At 35.0% G+C, this 15,541-nt stretch overlaps 1 protein-coding gene across 4 annotated transcripts in view; it reads right to left on the minus strand.

The window, feature by feature from the left end:
* Window positions 1–15,541, minus strand: part of LOC127851817 (protein-methionine sulfoxide oxidase mical3b-like) — a 96,055-nt gene that overhangs the window by 70,704 nt on the left and 9,810 nt on the right. For 2 of the 4 annotated variants that reach the window (XM_052385718.1, XM_052385719.1), the window contains exon 2: window positions 13,615–13,909. The gene's annotated coding sequence lies outside the window, so the exon portion shown is untranslated. Of the gene's footprint in view, window positions 1–3,746; window positions 3,863–13,614; window positions 13,910–15,541 lie in introns of those variants that run through there. The other 2 variants (XM_052385720.1, XM_052385721.1) reach the window with 2 other exon arrangements.

Here is a 15,541-nt window from a genome sequence, read left to right on the forward strand (position 1 = left end):
TAACAATAAGAACAGCAGCTTTTGAAAAAGTTTTACAAAGAAAATATTCTAAGTATCCCTTTAAGTAACAAATATTATTTTGCAATATATAAAATTAACTGCAACAACTAAAGCCTTTAAAAAAAGAAGACATTTATCATATTTCTTTAGAAAGACCACTACAGATTATTTTTTAGCACTGACAATAGACCTCAATTTCAATGCATTCCAAACTGAAATTTTTCAACCACAATTACTCGAGATGTAAACAATCTTGACGATGAGCTATCATTGTTTAAAAGGAGTTAACAAAACGTCAGAGTCAGCAGCGTGTAATATTTCAACAATTATTTGTCTGATACTCAAAAGCTCGATAATTACTAAAGCTATGATACACAAAGCGTTCTGATGGTATCCTTTGTCATGTACTTATTTACATGTATCACCTTGTTTATAAATATTATCATATATTTACAATACCTTTATCTACAATTGTAATCAGATACTGCAAAATAGATCATTATTTCAACAGTTATTTCTTCATGAGTATCTAAAGTCCCGTGTTATTTGACCAGTTTGAATAAATACCCATCTGACACAGTCAACGCTCTTTCTTGAAAACCACATAAAGCTATTTAACAATAAAGTATTTTTTCACATTCGCAAACTTTACCAGTTTGCTAATTTAAAAACAAATGTATTTTAAAAGTCAAACTCCACCTGCTTCCACTCTGAATTAACAGCACAAAGTCTAACAAATAAATTAAAGTCTACTTTCATTTCAATTAACTTCCTAAATGCATGACTTGTGCATGTTGATCATTTACATAAATAACAATTGATGTTTTACTTCAATATCCACAAGTATATCCATGTTACATAAACCTACAAAGGCAACACAACTTGTAAGTCTTCCTTTGACCACTGACATTCTAAACAATAACATTCACACCAATTACTTTCCTCAGGCCCTGGTGTCAATTAGTCATAACTTTGTTGTAATATTGCCCCTCCCACTTTGTCCTTTCAGCCATATGACCGTCTCAGTCATGAGAAAAATCTGACAGCTAATATGTCAAGACAAACAGGTGACAACCTTGAAAGGATGTAATATTGTTCTAATAAAATATCTTCCAATAATTGTTGTGTTTTATAATTGTTATCAAAAATGAGATATCCAGTAAACAGTTTTTTTATTAAATCAAGAAAATACAACAACTAGACTGTGATAAATCAATTTGCCCAAAACAAGGAAATGTAATGATAAAATATCATTTTTGAAACATTTGTTAAATCAATATCACACAAACAATTTTCCAAAATTCCGGGATAAGAAAATCTGTAGAAGTTTTCCCTTATTATACCATCCATTCCACATAATTTGTATCAAACATTGCTTAATTAAGTATTACAGCACCTCTCTGTTTTGAAATTGATTACAAAATGCGCAGGAAGACACCTAACAAAGAGCACAGCAATAATGCACACAGACATGTGATGATTCAAACACTTCATTCAATCACGCAATCAATTAGTTATTCATAATTTATAATTTCTCACACACTCACGTTTTCCATTCACCTACTAGGGCTGGCTGATGCCATACAGCAGAATCAAGTTAATGTCAAATCAATAGCAACAGACTCTATGATACTCACTTAACTATCAAGGGTGGCATATGGCCAAAAGCCGCTTACTAAAAACCAAACAAAGAGTGTATTAAACAAATGAGACCTTAATTGCTATAGGACAATTTCCATCTCTGGTCGTTCCACTTAAGTATTGACCATTGGATCAGAAATAGAATCAATTGTTACTGACCCAGCAATCGTTTCAAGAAAAGGTGTAGAACTTATCAGTCTTGAGACCTTTGTTTTGTGAAGTTTGCCAATTTTGGAGATCACTTCATTCAGTTAGATGTTTGTACCAATTGTGCACAATGTTCTAGGTTTAAAGCAGCCTTTTCACAGATTTTGGCATGATTTGAAGTTTGTCATTAAATGCTTTATATTGATAAATGTAAGCATTGGATCTGAAAAGCTCCAGTAAAAATTCCAGAATAAAATTTAAAAAAAGAAAAAAAAGGTAACCCTCACCAGGGCTCGAACCACTGACCCCTGCAGTCCTGGAGTAAAAACGACTTAGACCACTCGGTCATCCTTCCTGATAAAATGTCAGAGGTATTTTATGCTTTATATAAGCAATACTCGTAGTTTCACAAAATATAACGACAACAACAAAACTCTCCAAATTATTAATTCGTTTCGCGTTGCAACACTTTATAATTTTCAGGTTTTTAAATTGTCAAAAGATGCATATAATGGCTATTTTAGAGCATGGTAAATGTTCAGTATTACTGTTTCCCCACAAATATCATAATTAAAACGAAAATGTGCGAATCTGAAACAATTTTTTTCAATTTTGTCAATTTACCCAAACGTGAAAAGACACCTTTAAACTCCATCAAACTTCTACTTAATCATTATAATGTATGGTAACAGATGCGTAATTTAAACAATATAAATAAGTTGTAAAAAAAGAAGAGAAATGCAATCATGGACAATGGTTAACCAAGAAAATTAAAGAGCCAAAGACAAAACCCACTAAAACTGTCAGGTCCTATCTTACTCCTGCCTGTCTAAATGATATTTTATCCTCCATGATATCTTGGCCATTGACATTTGCAGATGTTCACTCAGTTGTCTGGTAATGAGGTTTGCATGTAACCATGCTAATCTAAATAACACACAGAACACAGAATTCAACTATAGGTTCCTGTCATCTGCCAAACAAAATGGGAAGTGCTCAGTTTGTATTCCTGACAGAAATGCTAAAATAATCACTCGTCTCTGGTCAGACAAAATGGCAAAAAAGATATAAGGACTATGAGGACAAACATAAACAATGCTTTTTCAATTGCTACTGTGCAAGTATAAAAGAGACCATAACTTTATTTACAGTGACAATGTCAGTTTCATGATGTGACCTCACAAATGTGTAACAAGTGTTATGAAAACTTTATCAAAAGGTCCAGGTCATCATAATCAAGTCATTAGTATTGCAACTGCTTCATATATGTGTCTATATAACTAAAAAGCAAACCTATCAAAGGTACAGACATCCAAATACCGGAATATAACCGCTTTTTCAAGGATTTTTCGCAGGACCATAAGCAAGGCAACGCAACAAGGGGCCAACCCTTTTCAGGTTCATAATAAAAATCTTCACTAGTTGAAAGCTATTATAAAACAAGAATTTCAGTAAATTATCTTCATATTTCTTCTCTCAAACTCTTGAAAATCACATACCCTACACAGATCAGTTACATTGAAACAAACAAATGTTTAAGTCTGTGAAAAGACCAAATTGGTCAGTTATTTCGACAAGTAATTGACTTGCTGCAAAATCTTCCACAAATATGAACAGAACTCAAATGAACAAAATTATTATTTTCAGCTTACGACTGACTCCAGCTACATAGTTTTTAAACAGGCACAGATTATAGCAATAACACAAGGACTAAAAGCTAAGCAACAGATAAAACAGCCTTTCAACCAGACAAACTTTTAATTAAGAAACGGCCAAACCAATAACAAAACAAGACTGTTGTTTACACAACTAATAACTCAACTCACTCTTAACTTCACAGTGATCAGTAAACTATAATAAAATGCTTCCACATCAATATATCAACCATACCTTTATTCAGGAAAGAAAGGAAAACATCTAAAAGTAGTTAAACCAAACAAACACCCACAGCATTTTACCAGAATCAAACAATCTCCCAGCTACTCATTTTTATTCAGTCATCATCCATTAGATCCTCAAGCATCTGTCAGTCTCCTCACTTGTTAATAAGTTGAATGAAGATTTCTATTAATATGATGTTTTCAGAGTGGTATAGTAAATTAAATAGTGGAAAACCCCTATGCCTTCAAGTAATTGTGACTCATGAGACCAGTTTCAAAGATAACACACCAAGTATCCTTGTTGTCTTGGGCTTAAAATAAAGAAAACATCTGCTCCATGGTTGGTTTAGTGACATAACACACCAGGGTTTTTTTTGGCCCGATTTTATAGCCGAAATTCGGCCATGTTCCCAATCCCAAAAAGTATACTTTTTTCCCAAAATGTGGCAAAAATTCCCAATTTAAAAAAAATAAAAATAAAATATTTTTTATTTTTTTTTTAGAAAGAAGTCTAATGCGTATTTTATCTCAACTTAAATTCAATTACATTAAACAAAGTATTATATGATTTTGTTCTTTTAATTTGAATGATTATAAAGAGTTATATCAAATTTAGAATTTCCCTAATCAGTGGACTTTTCATGTGGAAAAAAAGGCTAATGAATTTATTTTCCCAATTTCATGAAAATGCCGATAAAATTCCCAATTCCAAAGCCATGGGCTATCTTCCCAAAAAGTGGAAAAAAAACCTGCACACACTGGGTGCCTGACAATGAAGACTATAACATTGGATTAGAAGAAAAAGTATTCTTATTTTATAGACACGTTTATTTCATTTACAGTGAAAACTGAGAACAGCGGTCAGTCAAGGGAAATGGCCAAAGTGACCGTTGTCGACAAATGACTACTATTCTCGGATCACCACTTTTTAGATGGTTTGTCAGTTGGTAGTCTTGCTACGTCGTTAACCCACCTAGTCGTTCATACTCATGCATCTTGTTCATTCAGTAAATCCAACGGTTTGTATTACATTCAATGGGATGTATTTTAAAATACAGATTGTCACGTGTCATTGACGCCACATCCGAACAATTAAAAAGCGAATTTGCTGTCATAAACCGAAAGTACGGTATAACTGTATCGTTCTACTTCAAAGAAAAAGACGCCTAAATCTTGTTAAAAAAATTTAGTTTGTTATAAAAGTTGCAATTAAATGTATATTTTTCCTGAATAGGCGATCACTAATCCTTTTAATCACCTTCTTATAACAACATTCGCCAGCTTTGTATTGTTTTTAACACGCTATCAGTTTATGAAGATCTATTGACTGCGTCCAAACTCATACTTTCTTGTTATGACTGCAGCAGATGATTTCTGTTTATAATTTTCGTAACTCGAAACGACTGACACGTGACTGTTGTTTTCAGTTCAAACGAGACTTTCAGAATGAAATATAGTGGCCGTTGGCTGTTATTGACAATTGACAGACTGTTATTCTCAAGTGTAATATAGAATCATCTGCAATCAGATGTGTACATATAAATGAAAACTGGTTTGGGTTCTTCATAACCAGCAGCAAATATACAAGATTACAAAATTCCTATAAAAAAAATTATCGCCACGCTTTTTGAAAAGCGTGGGGATATTGTGGTTATCTCCGCCGTCTGTCCGGTTGTCTGTCTGTCTGTCTGTCCGTCCGTCCTGGCCACTATCTCCTCCTACACTATACGCACTAGAACCTTGAAACTTACACACATGGTAGCTATGAGCATATGTGCGACCCTGCACTATTTGGAATTTTGATCTGACCCCTGGGTCAAAAGTTATGGGGGTTGGGGCGTGCCGGGTCAGATATTTTCACTCATTTTTTTAGGTTATTTTACTATAATTTCTTCATTTCTACACCGATTGTCTTCAAATTGTTACCCAACTTCTCTTATGACAATACGGTCAATCTCAACTATGCATGGCCCCATTACCAACCCTGGGGCGCCCCGCCCACATAGGCCACACCCAACCAAAATTGCAGTTTTACTATAATTTCTTCATTTCTACACCGATTCACTTCAAATTGATACTGAACCTTTCTTATGACATTACGGTCAATCTCAGCTATGCAAGGCCCCATACCCAACCCTGGGGCACCCGGCCCACATAGGCCACGCCCACACAAAATTGCCTTTTACTATAATTTCTTCATTTCTACAACAATTCTCTTCAAATTGATACTGAACCTCTCTTATGACAATACAGTTAATCTCAACTATGCATGGCCCCATTACCAACCCTGGGGCGCCCCGCCAAAATAGGCCACACCCACCCAAAATTGCCTTTTACTATAATTTCTTCATCTCTACACTGATTCACTTCAAATTGATACTGAACCTATTTTATGACAATACAGTCAATCTCAACTATGCATGGCCCCATTACCAACCCTGGGGTGCCCCACCCACATAGGCCACGCCCACCCAAAATTGCCTTTTACTATAATTTCTTCATTTCTACACCGATTTACTTCAAATTATTACTGAACCTCTCTTATGACCATATGGTCAATCTCAACTATGCATGGCCCCATTACCAACCCTGGGGTGCCCCTGGGACAAACATGCGGCGTGGGGATATGCATCGGCCTCTGCCGCGCCATTTCTAGTTTATTCATGAAATCATCTATGCAAATGATGCACAACTGTGTAGAAATTTGAGGTAAGCCATTCCAAAATGGTCAAAACAGAGGCATATTCCATATCATGATTCATCCACACTTCAACATTTGCCTTTGTGAGAGAGGGAAAGTGAAACGTGACTCAGATGCAGGCAGTTGCTGCTCTACAAATCCACCCCACTCCTGTTATCTCATTCTTCAAGTATTTATTGTGCATACATGCTACCTTAAAATTGACAGTACTCTGTGAGTGACAGAAAGTGGTCCAGACAAGTAAAAAAGGAATCTGCTTATACCTCAGGACAAGTCTTCATATTTACAACTACTTTAACTAAGCAGGAAAGCAAATTGGTTAAAACATCCAGTAATTTGACAAAAATTTCTTTAAACAAGAGCTGTGTTTGTGAAACACAATACCCCCTACCGGCTTTGAAGCATTGCAGCTATTTTATAAACAAGGTTATATTTTGAATGTAAAGGTCACAGTGACCTTGACCTTTGACCTAGTGACCTCAAACCATGTTTGATAGTAGATCTCAATGAGATGCATGCACATGTGAAGTTTAAAGAACATAGACTCAAGAGTTTTCATTTAATGAGCAAGGTTAAAGTTTTGGGACAGACACACAAAGACAGACAGGCCAAAAACAATATAACCCCGATCATTCGATCTGGGGGTCATAAACAAACTATTGTTAACATTAAAACTATAAAGCACACAGTATTCTACACAGTGTTATACCATACTCTTACCAAGGGAGATAAATCATTTAGTTAATTTCACAACCCTGTTACAATTAGTTCCCCTTTTTAAACGTCATTCTCGCGTGGGGTTTATTAACTTCAAGTTAGGGTTGCGTAACTTTGCCCTAATGTGAACATGTATATACAAAAATGAGAATGCCATACCCATATACAAAACAAGCAAAGTTCTTGCATTGATATCCCCCCACCACATAAATTTTGTTTATTGATGAGTGCAAACCCCTTGATATATGGGATAATCTTTAAATAAAAGCTGCGCCATGAGCGCATGATACGCCCGTCGTTCGCCAATGAAGTAGTAAGGTAATAAATAACCCTTTGAATCATTTTTTTACTTCAGTTTATTTGTATTTGAATACATGGTTTATTTTATAAGTACATGAGCATGGAAATCACGAAATTTTGACGAACAAAGTCCCATAACTCTGGAACGACAATTCAGAATTCCGTCAAAAACGAAAGGGGATCAGGGTTTATCAATATTAAGATTGTGTTGAAATTTGAAAAAAATCCATCGAAGGATATTTGAGCTACAGTAGGACATTCAATGAAATCACGAAATTTTGACGAACAAAGTCCCATAACTCTGGAACGACAATTCAGAATTCCGTCAAAAACGAAAGGGGATCAGGGTTTATCAATATTAAGATTGTGTTAAAATTTGAAGAAAATCTGTCAAAGGATATTTGACGTAGCGTACGACATTAACAGACGGACGGACGGACGGACGGACGGACGGAGAGACGGACGCGGGGTATACCATAATACGTCCCGTCATAGACGGGCGTATAAAAAATCCATCGGGGGATATTTGAGCTACGGTAGGATACATGAACAACAATAACATTTAAGGTCACAGTGACCTTGACCTTAGAATGAATGACCTTGAAATGACCAGTGGTCATCTAAGTGTGCTTGCAAACCTTCATGTCAAGTTTGAAGACTCTATGTCCAAGCATACCAAAGTTATAACAATTTTAACATTTTAACATTTAAGGTCACAGTGACCTTGTGTGACCTTGACCTTAGAATGAATGACCTTGAAATGACCAGTGGTCATCTAAGTGTGCTTGCAAACCTTCATGTCAAGTTTGAAGACTCTATGTCCAAGCATACCAAAGTTATAACAATTTTAACATTTTAACATTTAAGGTCACAGTGACCTTGACCTTCAAATGAATGACATTGAAATGACCAGTGGTCATCTTCTAGTACTGGCCAATCTTTATTTCAAGTTTGAAGACTCTAGGTACAAGCATACCAAAGTTATAACATGAAATAAGAACTTTAACATTTTTACATTCAAGGTCACAGTGACCTTGACCTTCAAATGAATGACCTTGAAATGTCCAGGGGTTACTTACTAGTTCTGGCCAACCTTCATGTCAAGTTTCAAGACTCTAGGTCCAAGCATACCAAAGTTATAACAACTTTAACATTTTTATATAGCTACAGTAGGACATTCAATGAAATAACGAAATTTTGACGAACAAAGTCCCATAACTCTGGAACGACAATTCAGAATTCCGTCAAAAACGAAAGGGGATCAGGGTTTATCAATATTAAGATTGTGTTGAAATTTGAAAAAAATCCATCGAAGGATATTTGACGTAGCGTACGACATTAACAGACATACGGACGGACAGATATTTAGTTTATGGTTATTGTTTGTATGCATTGCAATTCTCCTCATTGAAATCTATACACCCATAAGTTTTATGTTGAAATCAAGAGCGTATTTGATATATAGAGTTACATCATACAAAAACAACAAAAGGTCAATAACTCTTATTTAAGAAAGTGTAGCGTTATGGTTCTTGAGCATCACACTTCTCCTCATTGATATCATTACACACATGAAGTTTTATGTTGAAATCTTGAATGGTATCCGAGATATATCCCTGAAAAGTTAAATCATTCGACAAATAAAGAGCAATAACTGTTATTTAAGAAAGCGTAGAGTTATGGTTTTTGAGCATGGCACTTCTCCTCATTGATATCTATACACCCTCTAAGTTATATGTTGATTTCTTACATGTATATAGTTTCTGAGATGTAGCCCTGAAAAGTTGGTGACAAACAGACGGACTGACAGACAACGCCAATTCTCTACTCTTCCATCTTTGGCAAACAACCTTACTACCTGCAAAACATCAAACAAGTGTACTGAAAATTATTTTTATGCACAGAATGGTTCAGTATTGATCATAATGATCTAAAGCTCACTGTAAAATGAATCATGCATCTAAAATTGCTAATGACCTAATCATTAAGTTGGCATGGTTGCCGTTGGGGGAAGCAGAGATCTTAAATTACTAACAGTACATTATTGTTCAGAAAATCCATGGCAACTCACCAAATTATCATTAGCAACACTGTGAAATGTTTGTCTGGGTAGCATTCCACCCTCAGCAGGGTGTTGAAACACATCATCATGGCATACCACCTAGTATTGTACTAACTATTCACTATACAATCTAGTATTGTACTTACTATTCACTATACAATCTAGTATTGTACTAACTATTCACTATACAATCTAGTATTGTACTTACTATTCACTATACAATCTAGTATTGTACTAACTATTCACTATTCACAGTGATTCATTTTGCAGTGCGTCCCGCGTGCCAGACGAACATTTTCAGGGTTGTCATTATTAACAGATTGCCAATCGAATTCATCGGTTGTTTTTCCTGAATCTTTAAAATTGCGATCGGAAGTTTTGATCACGCAAACCGACAATAATTGACGAGGAATAACCATTGTATAGAAGAGCGACGCCCGGTCATTCAGTCAGTCCATTAACTCCGCCTAAGAGCTACTGTTTTCAATGAATTTCTCAGCGAGTGGCCAATATTGATTTTTCCAGCTGTCAATCAAATTCTTTTTGGTAAGCACGTCAACCAATCAGCGCTCAGACGGCCGAATACACGCCGACCCCACGTGAAACTGTATCAACTAGCTGTACATTTCACCGATTATTACTGACCGTAGCTCAACGAATGTAGCACTGGAGAGCGTAATTAACTAGTTTTTTTAGTGAGAGAAAAGGTTTCCACATATTAAAAAATGCTCTTCGATTATCTACAAAAAAAGATATTAGCGACCTCTGCCCTACGAAGTTGTTATTCAGCATCTAAATATTAAAGTCCACGCTTTTCCCGAGGAAGAATGACGTGACGTTATACATGAAGTCTAATTTTGGCATGATTTTATCTGTACATGAAAAACACGAGAAATGTGTCTCTGTTGCAAGAAATTTCTATATTTTCCGTGAATAATGAAATCTGAAAATGATTTCGGATAACACATTTAAGTATACGCATTTGAAAATACTTCAATTAAATAATGTATTTTGATATACAAATGGTCATAACGCATAATGTAATAAGAAGGTTAATAACGTGTTTTGAGATTGCCAAACTATGCATACATATAGGTCTACATGCATGAATGACCTGACAAGTTATATCACGATCCGGAATGAAAAGTACTCGTTAAAATTTAAAGAAAGACGCGTTTTTATTCTCAGAAATTTACTTTCACTTTCTCAAACTTTTCTGAAATGAGGTACATGTAGCAGTTTAGATTAAGTCGTTGATTTGTCGAAATTACTAAATATAAACGGTTCTCAATGCTTTCAAATCGCGTCACGTGATTCACGCATGTTCAATGGGAATTCCCCAATCACACAATCCCACAATTCAATTTGTATATAAACTTGTGTTAAACGGCGGACGACATTCATCGTCAATATTGGCCATAATTTGGTTTTGAAAGAAAAAAATCGTAATAATACTGGATTATCGTGTAATGGATAGAATTGGAACATGCAATGATCTATCAATATAATGTTTTCACATTGTACAGTATACTAAAAATGTGAAAATCTTAAAATTGTCTATTCTTTGTAGACCTCATTTTAACTGTTTATGCTCTAAGAATAGCAGTATTTTGTCCTTAAAATGTCTAGAATTCGTTTGCTTCGCCCCCTGACCCCCTACCAGGGCCTTGCCCTGGACCTTGACCCCCAGCCGAATCGGTTACTATTCCAAAATAATCCTTTGTTTACAATCATAATGACAACCCTGATTTTTTTCTGTGGACGCATCATTCTCAAACATGTGCGTTCTCGGGACGCATTGTTTAAAAACTTTGATTTTCAACATCATCAAAGTTGTACATGAAACCTAGTACGATTCGTAGATATAAGCAAAACACGTGTCACTACCGTTTTGAAAAGTAGAACGGAAGTCACATTACTACATTGGGAATGTAGTACGCGTATTTTGATTGGTTGAAATATATCAATTATCCAATCAGTTACGGCATTTTATTAAAAGTTCGTTGGACGATTAATTGGCTGTCCCGGATGGTAAACAAAGAAAATGCGACCAAAAAGGTTTTCGAATTTGATCATCAACAATTTAAACTCGCTGTGTAGATATTTAGCGATAACACAGCCTTGATGTAAACCATCATGTGGTTTAAATATGAAGAATAAACGGCGGAAAACACAGTTTGTGTTCATCTGTTGTGAGCGCAGACAGTTATTATTTATAAAGTAAAGCGATGTTATTATACTTTTCTGGATTAATTGAGCAGTGTTGTTTATTTTAAAGTGACAATTAAAATTTGCTAGTTCTGATATAAATAGCATCTTTTATTTTTATACGGTACATACATAATAGTGATACAGATCGTAAAGTATTCCGTCCTATGTTATGTAAAATGTAAGCACATATAATAACACAGACATCTGCTGTTTATACTGCAGGATGTGAGAGGGGGTTTTCTATACAGAATAAGGTCTTGACCAAATTCAGGAACAGGTTAACTGTAGGGAAACAAGACAAACTCATGAGAGTAAAGTTGTGCAATTTTGCCCAGAATGAATTTGTTGAAAAAGCTCTCCCTGTTTGGAGAAAAAAAAAGGCGAGAAGGCTATACACCTTAAATACAGTATGAGTGTTGTTACACTATATCTGTATTGAAGTTGTAAACCTTTAGACCAAAGGAAAAATTGTGTTTTGTCACACTGTTTGAAAGGGCTAATTGTGACCAAATAATTATAAAAACTAGTCATCCAATTTATTAAAAGTCTAAGTTAGTCAAAATTGTTAAAGATGTTAAAAGTTCTACGTTTAAGATGTTATATGTTTCACTGTTTGTTATTAAAAGTAAAACAAATACAGATTTTACTTGCTATAAACCTTTTTTTGTTTTTAGCTGTAAAATTGCATAAAAGAGCCCCTGGCTAAGGTATATCATGTTAAGTAGATTATTTGTAACAAATTTACAAAGACACAATCTGGGACCCATTGTTTTCAGTTTGGTTTGATTTGACAGATTGAGGGCCCCGATACCCGATAATTATGAAGCCCAACATAAACACAAATTGTGCAATTTATAAGGAAAATCAAGCTTAATATAATAATTCAGAATCACAATTCTATTTAACTGAAAATGGACAGAAAGTACCATTAATGTCTTGTTCATGAATTGCAATCATTGCAAAGTGGGCCTCAAAGTAAGACAAGGTCAGGAAAAATTGTCTCTTTGTGGGAAAACTGGGCTTCATGCATGTGCATAACGTGTTGTCCCTTATTAGCCTGTGCAATCCTCACAGGCTACTTTGCAGTCAACACAGGCTAATCAGGGAAGACATTCAGCGTTTATGGGAATTTTTTGTTTAAAGGAAGTCTTTTCTAAGTAAAAATCCAGTTTCAGTGGAAAGTGTCGTCTCTGATTAGCCTGTGCAGATTTCACAGGCTAAACTGGGACGACTTTATACGCACATGCATTAAAGCCCAGTTTTCCCAGATGAGACGCAATTATTGTAGTATGTGATGAAGTGCACAAGATAGTCCTTGCATTCCGTAGATGATTGGATGTTATGTAATACCTCAATGGCAGATCATTGATTAAGCACACCAGCTTGCATTGAACAGCCCAGTGTGCTGTGTCTCTAGTTGCACAACCATGGACACTGTCACATCAAGCACTTGGCAACATATGCCATCAAAGCTTAAACGGAGGATATTCTAGGCACTTAAAAGGCAACAGATACCATTTTACATCATACATGTACATTCTTTAACTGAACAACAAGTAGCTAGTACTTTAATGTAATTTGTAAATTTGATGTTTAATTGAAAGAGCCATGTATAACCCTATAACTTCTTTAAACTTTTCTGCATAGAATAAGATAAATTATGAAATACATATTTGACCTTTTGACTTAGTAGTCTAGACAAGGTGCTGAACTATTGAAAAGTAAAGACAAACAGAACTAAAACCATGTAAAAACATTAGTGTAAAAGTTAATACTACCAATTGTATTTTCTTGGACTTTAACCTAAGTAAGTGTGTTTCAAAATCCTTCAAGTTTGTGTAAATCATTTTCCCACAGCCACGTTCCATGTTTAAAGCAATTGTATTTATTCTTATTATACATGTACACTATTAGGTGAATACAATCATGAACAACAAAGGATTAAAGGAACCTACCTGTATGTAGTCTGAACTTAAGTCGAAGCACATGTATAATCCAGATTCCAATGTAATAAGTGTTAACCTTTCAATACTGAGCACTCCTTCATTTATTGCATGGTTTCCACGATCAATCCACCATGTAAATATAAAAAGATTCAATGCACTGCACTAATATTTTCAAGTAATTGATAAATTTTACTTTATTTCCAATATTTACTTCATTTTATTCATGATACATGTATCTAGCAGCCTGCAGCCAAGTTGTATAGTCCGGTTCCTTTCTTGTTGCCAAGGTCCAATCTACACTAATCTGCAAATAGAGAATAGCTCAAATGTACAGGTAAATAAAATATTACCATTTGTGTTATTGATTAATTATAGATCTCAAAACAAAAGCAGTGGCACACTTTCATTCTGTTGTAAATTTTTACCCAATATTTAATTTACTAAACCTCCAAAAGATACGTATCGAAGTATGCAATATTAAAAAATAAATATTTATTTTCTTTAATAACCAACATAGACTGACACATTGTGCTCCTACACATAAGTTAAATACTCGTATACATGTTCAACCATGTTCCCATAACCCACTGATCTACCTTGTTTCATTTCCTGTATTATCAGAATGACACACTAAAATTGCTGTATCACTTAGACAGAAGCCTTGTAATTCTCTGGTTCAGATCTGCTGAAATCTTGTACATCACTGCGTCACAGTAACATGGAAATGTTTGTGGACCGCTTGAAGTGTATATGTGACCATCATTATGATGATATGATTTAACTGAATTATTTCTGGCCAGAAACCTACATGTTCAAAGATTTAATAAGTATTGTGTTTACAAACCACATTTGTTAATGGTGCGTGCATTTTTGCAGAAAGACACAAAACATTTTAAAACCAAAGACATAATAACACGAACTAAGTGCCAGTTGGCAACATGTTTAGCTTTTTGTCAATAATGTTTGTTATTATATATTTACCCTTTCCCACTCAGAAGCACAGTGAAATGGCTATGTGCAAACAGCATAAATGAAGCTTTTAAAACGTGTATCTAGTAAGAAAGGTCTTTAATTAAATTTACCTTTCTAAAGGACTACAAATGCGTCAAAATACGTATCTAAGTGGTAAAAGGTTAAGTGGAACCAAGCATGTGTTTGACCTCTGGTCTTGAGTGCGACCTTCAGTGACAAACTATTTAACCTTAGGGAAAATGGTATTACAGGCAACAAGCTGTCTCCTTGCAGAGTTGGCCTTGTTTTAAGTTATTTTTAAATTGCATTCAAGGTGAAAGACAAAGTCAAAATCCGGAAAAGCAACAATTTTTTATTATTTAGGAACAAAATGAAATGACATGCATAATCTCCATACTGCCATCTATCCATGTTTCAAGTTTCATGAAAAAATATGAAGAACTTTTAAAGTTATCGCAGGATCCAAAAAAGTGTGACGGACAGACAGACAGACTGACAGAGTGCAAACCGTAAGTCCTCTCCGGTTTCACAGGTAGGGGACAATTAACACACATAAAAGGCATGAATACAAAAATGAAACAATAAAACAAGCAATAAATCCAGTAAACATAAGGCAGAAATGTTAATGAACGTTGGATGCTAAAAAACGAAAAATTACGTGAGAGCCTTGTAACATGTGTGACACCACTAAAACTGTATGCAAAATGCCACACAGATTGCCATTCCATGGACAAGATTTTACGTCAGATTTTGCATGTTGGAGGTTTTACAAAGAAAGAGGAGAGGGAGATGGTCAGCCTGGTATGATGTAACAAAACAACTCTCACTCTCACCCCACAGTTGATCACCTTGTGGATTAACACACACATTGAAAAATTACTGATTGATCAAGCACTTTGCAGCAAGCAAGACCATAGTTAACAGTTCACTTTCAGCATCATGTAAAACCCATTTTCGGTTTTAA

The sequence above is a fragment of the Dreissena polymorpha genome, chromosome 11 (assembly GCF_020536995.1).
Source record: "Dreissena polymorpha isolate Duluth1 chromosome 11, UMN_Dpol_1.0, whole genome shotgun sequence".
NCBI classification, from domain to species: Eukaryota; Metazoa; Mollusca; class Bivalvia; order Myida; family Dreissenidae; genus Dreissena; species Dreissena polymorpha.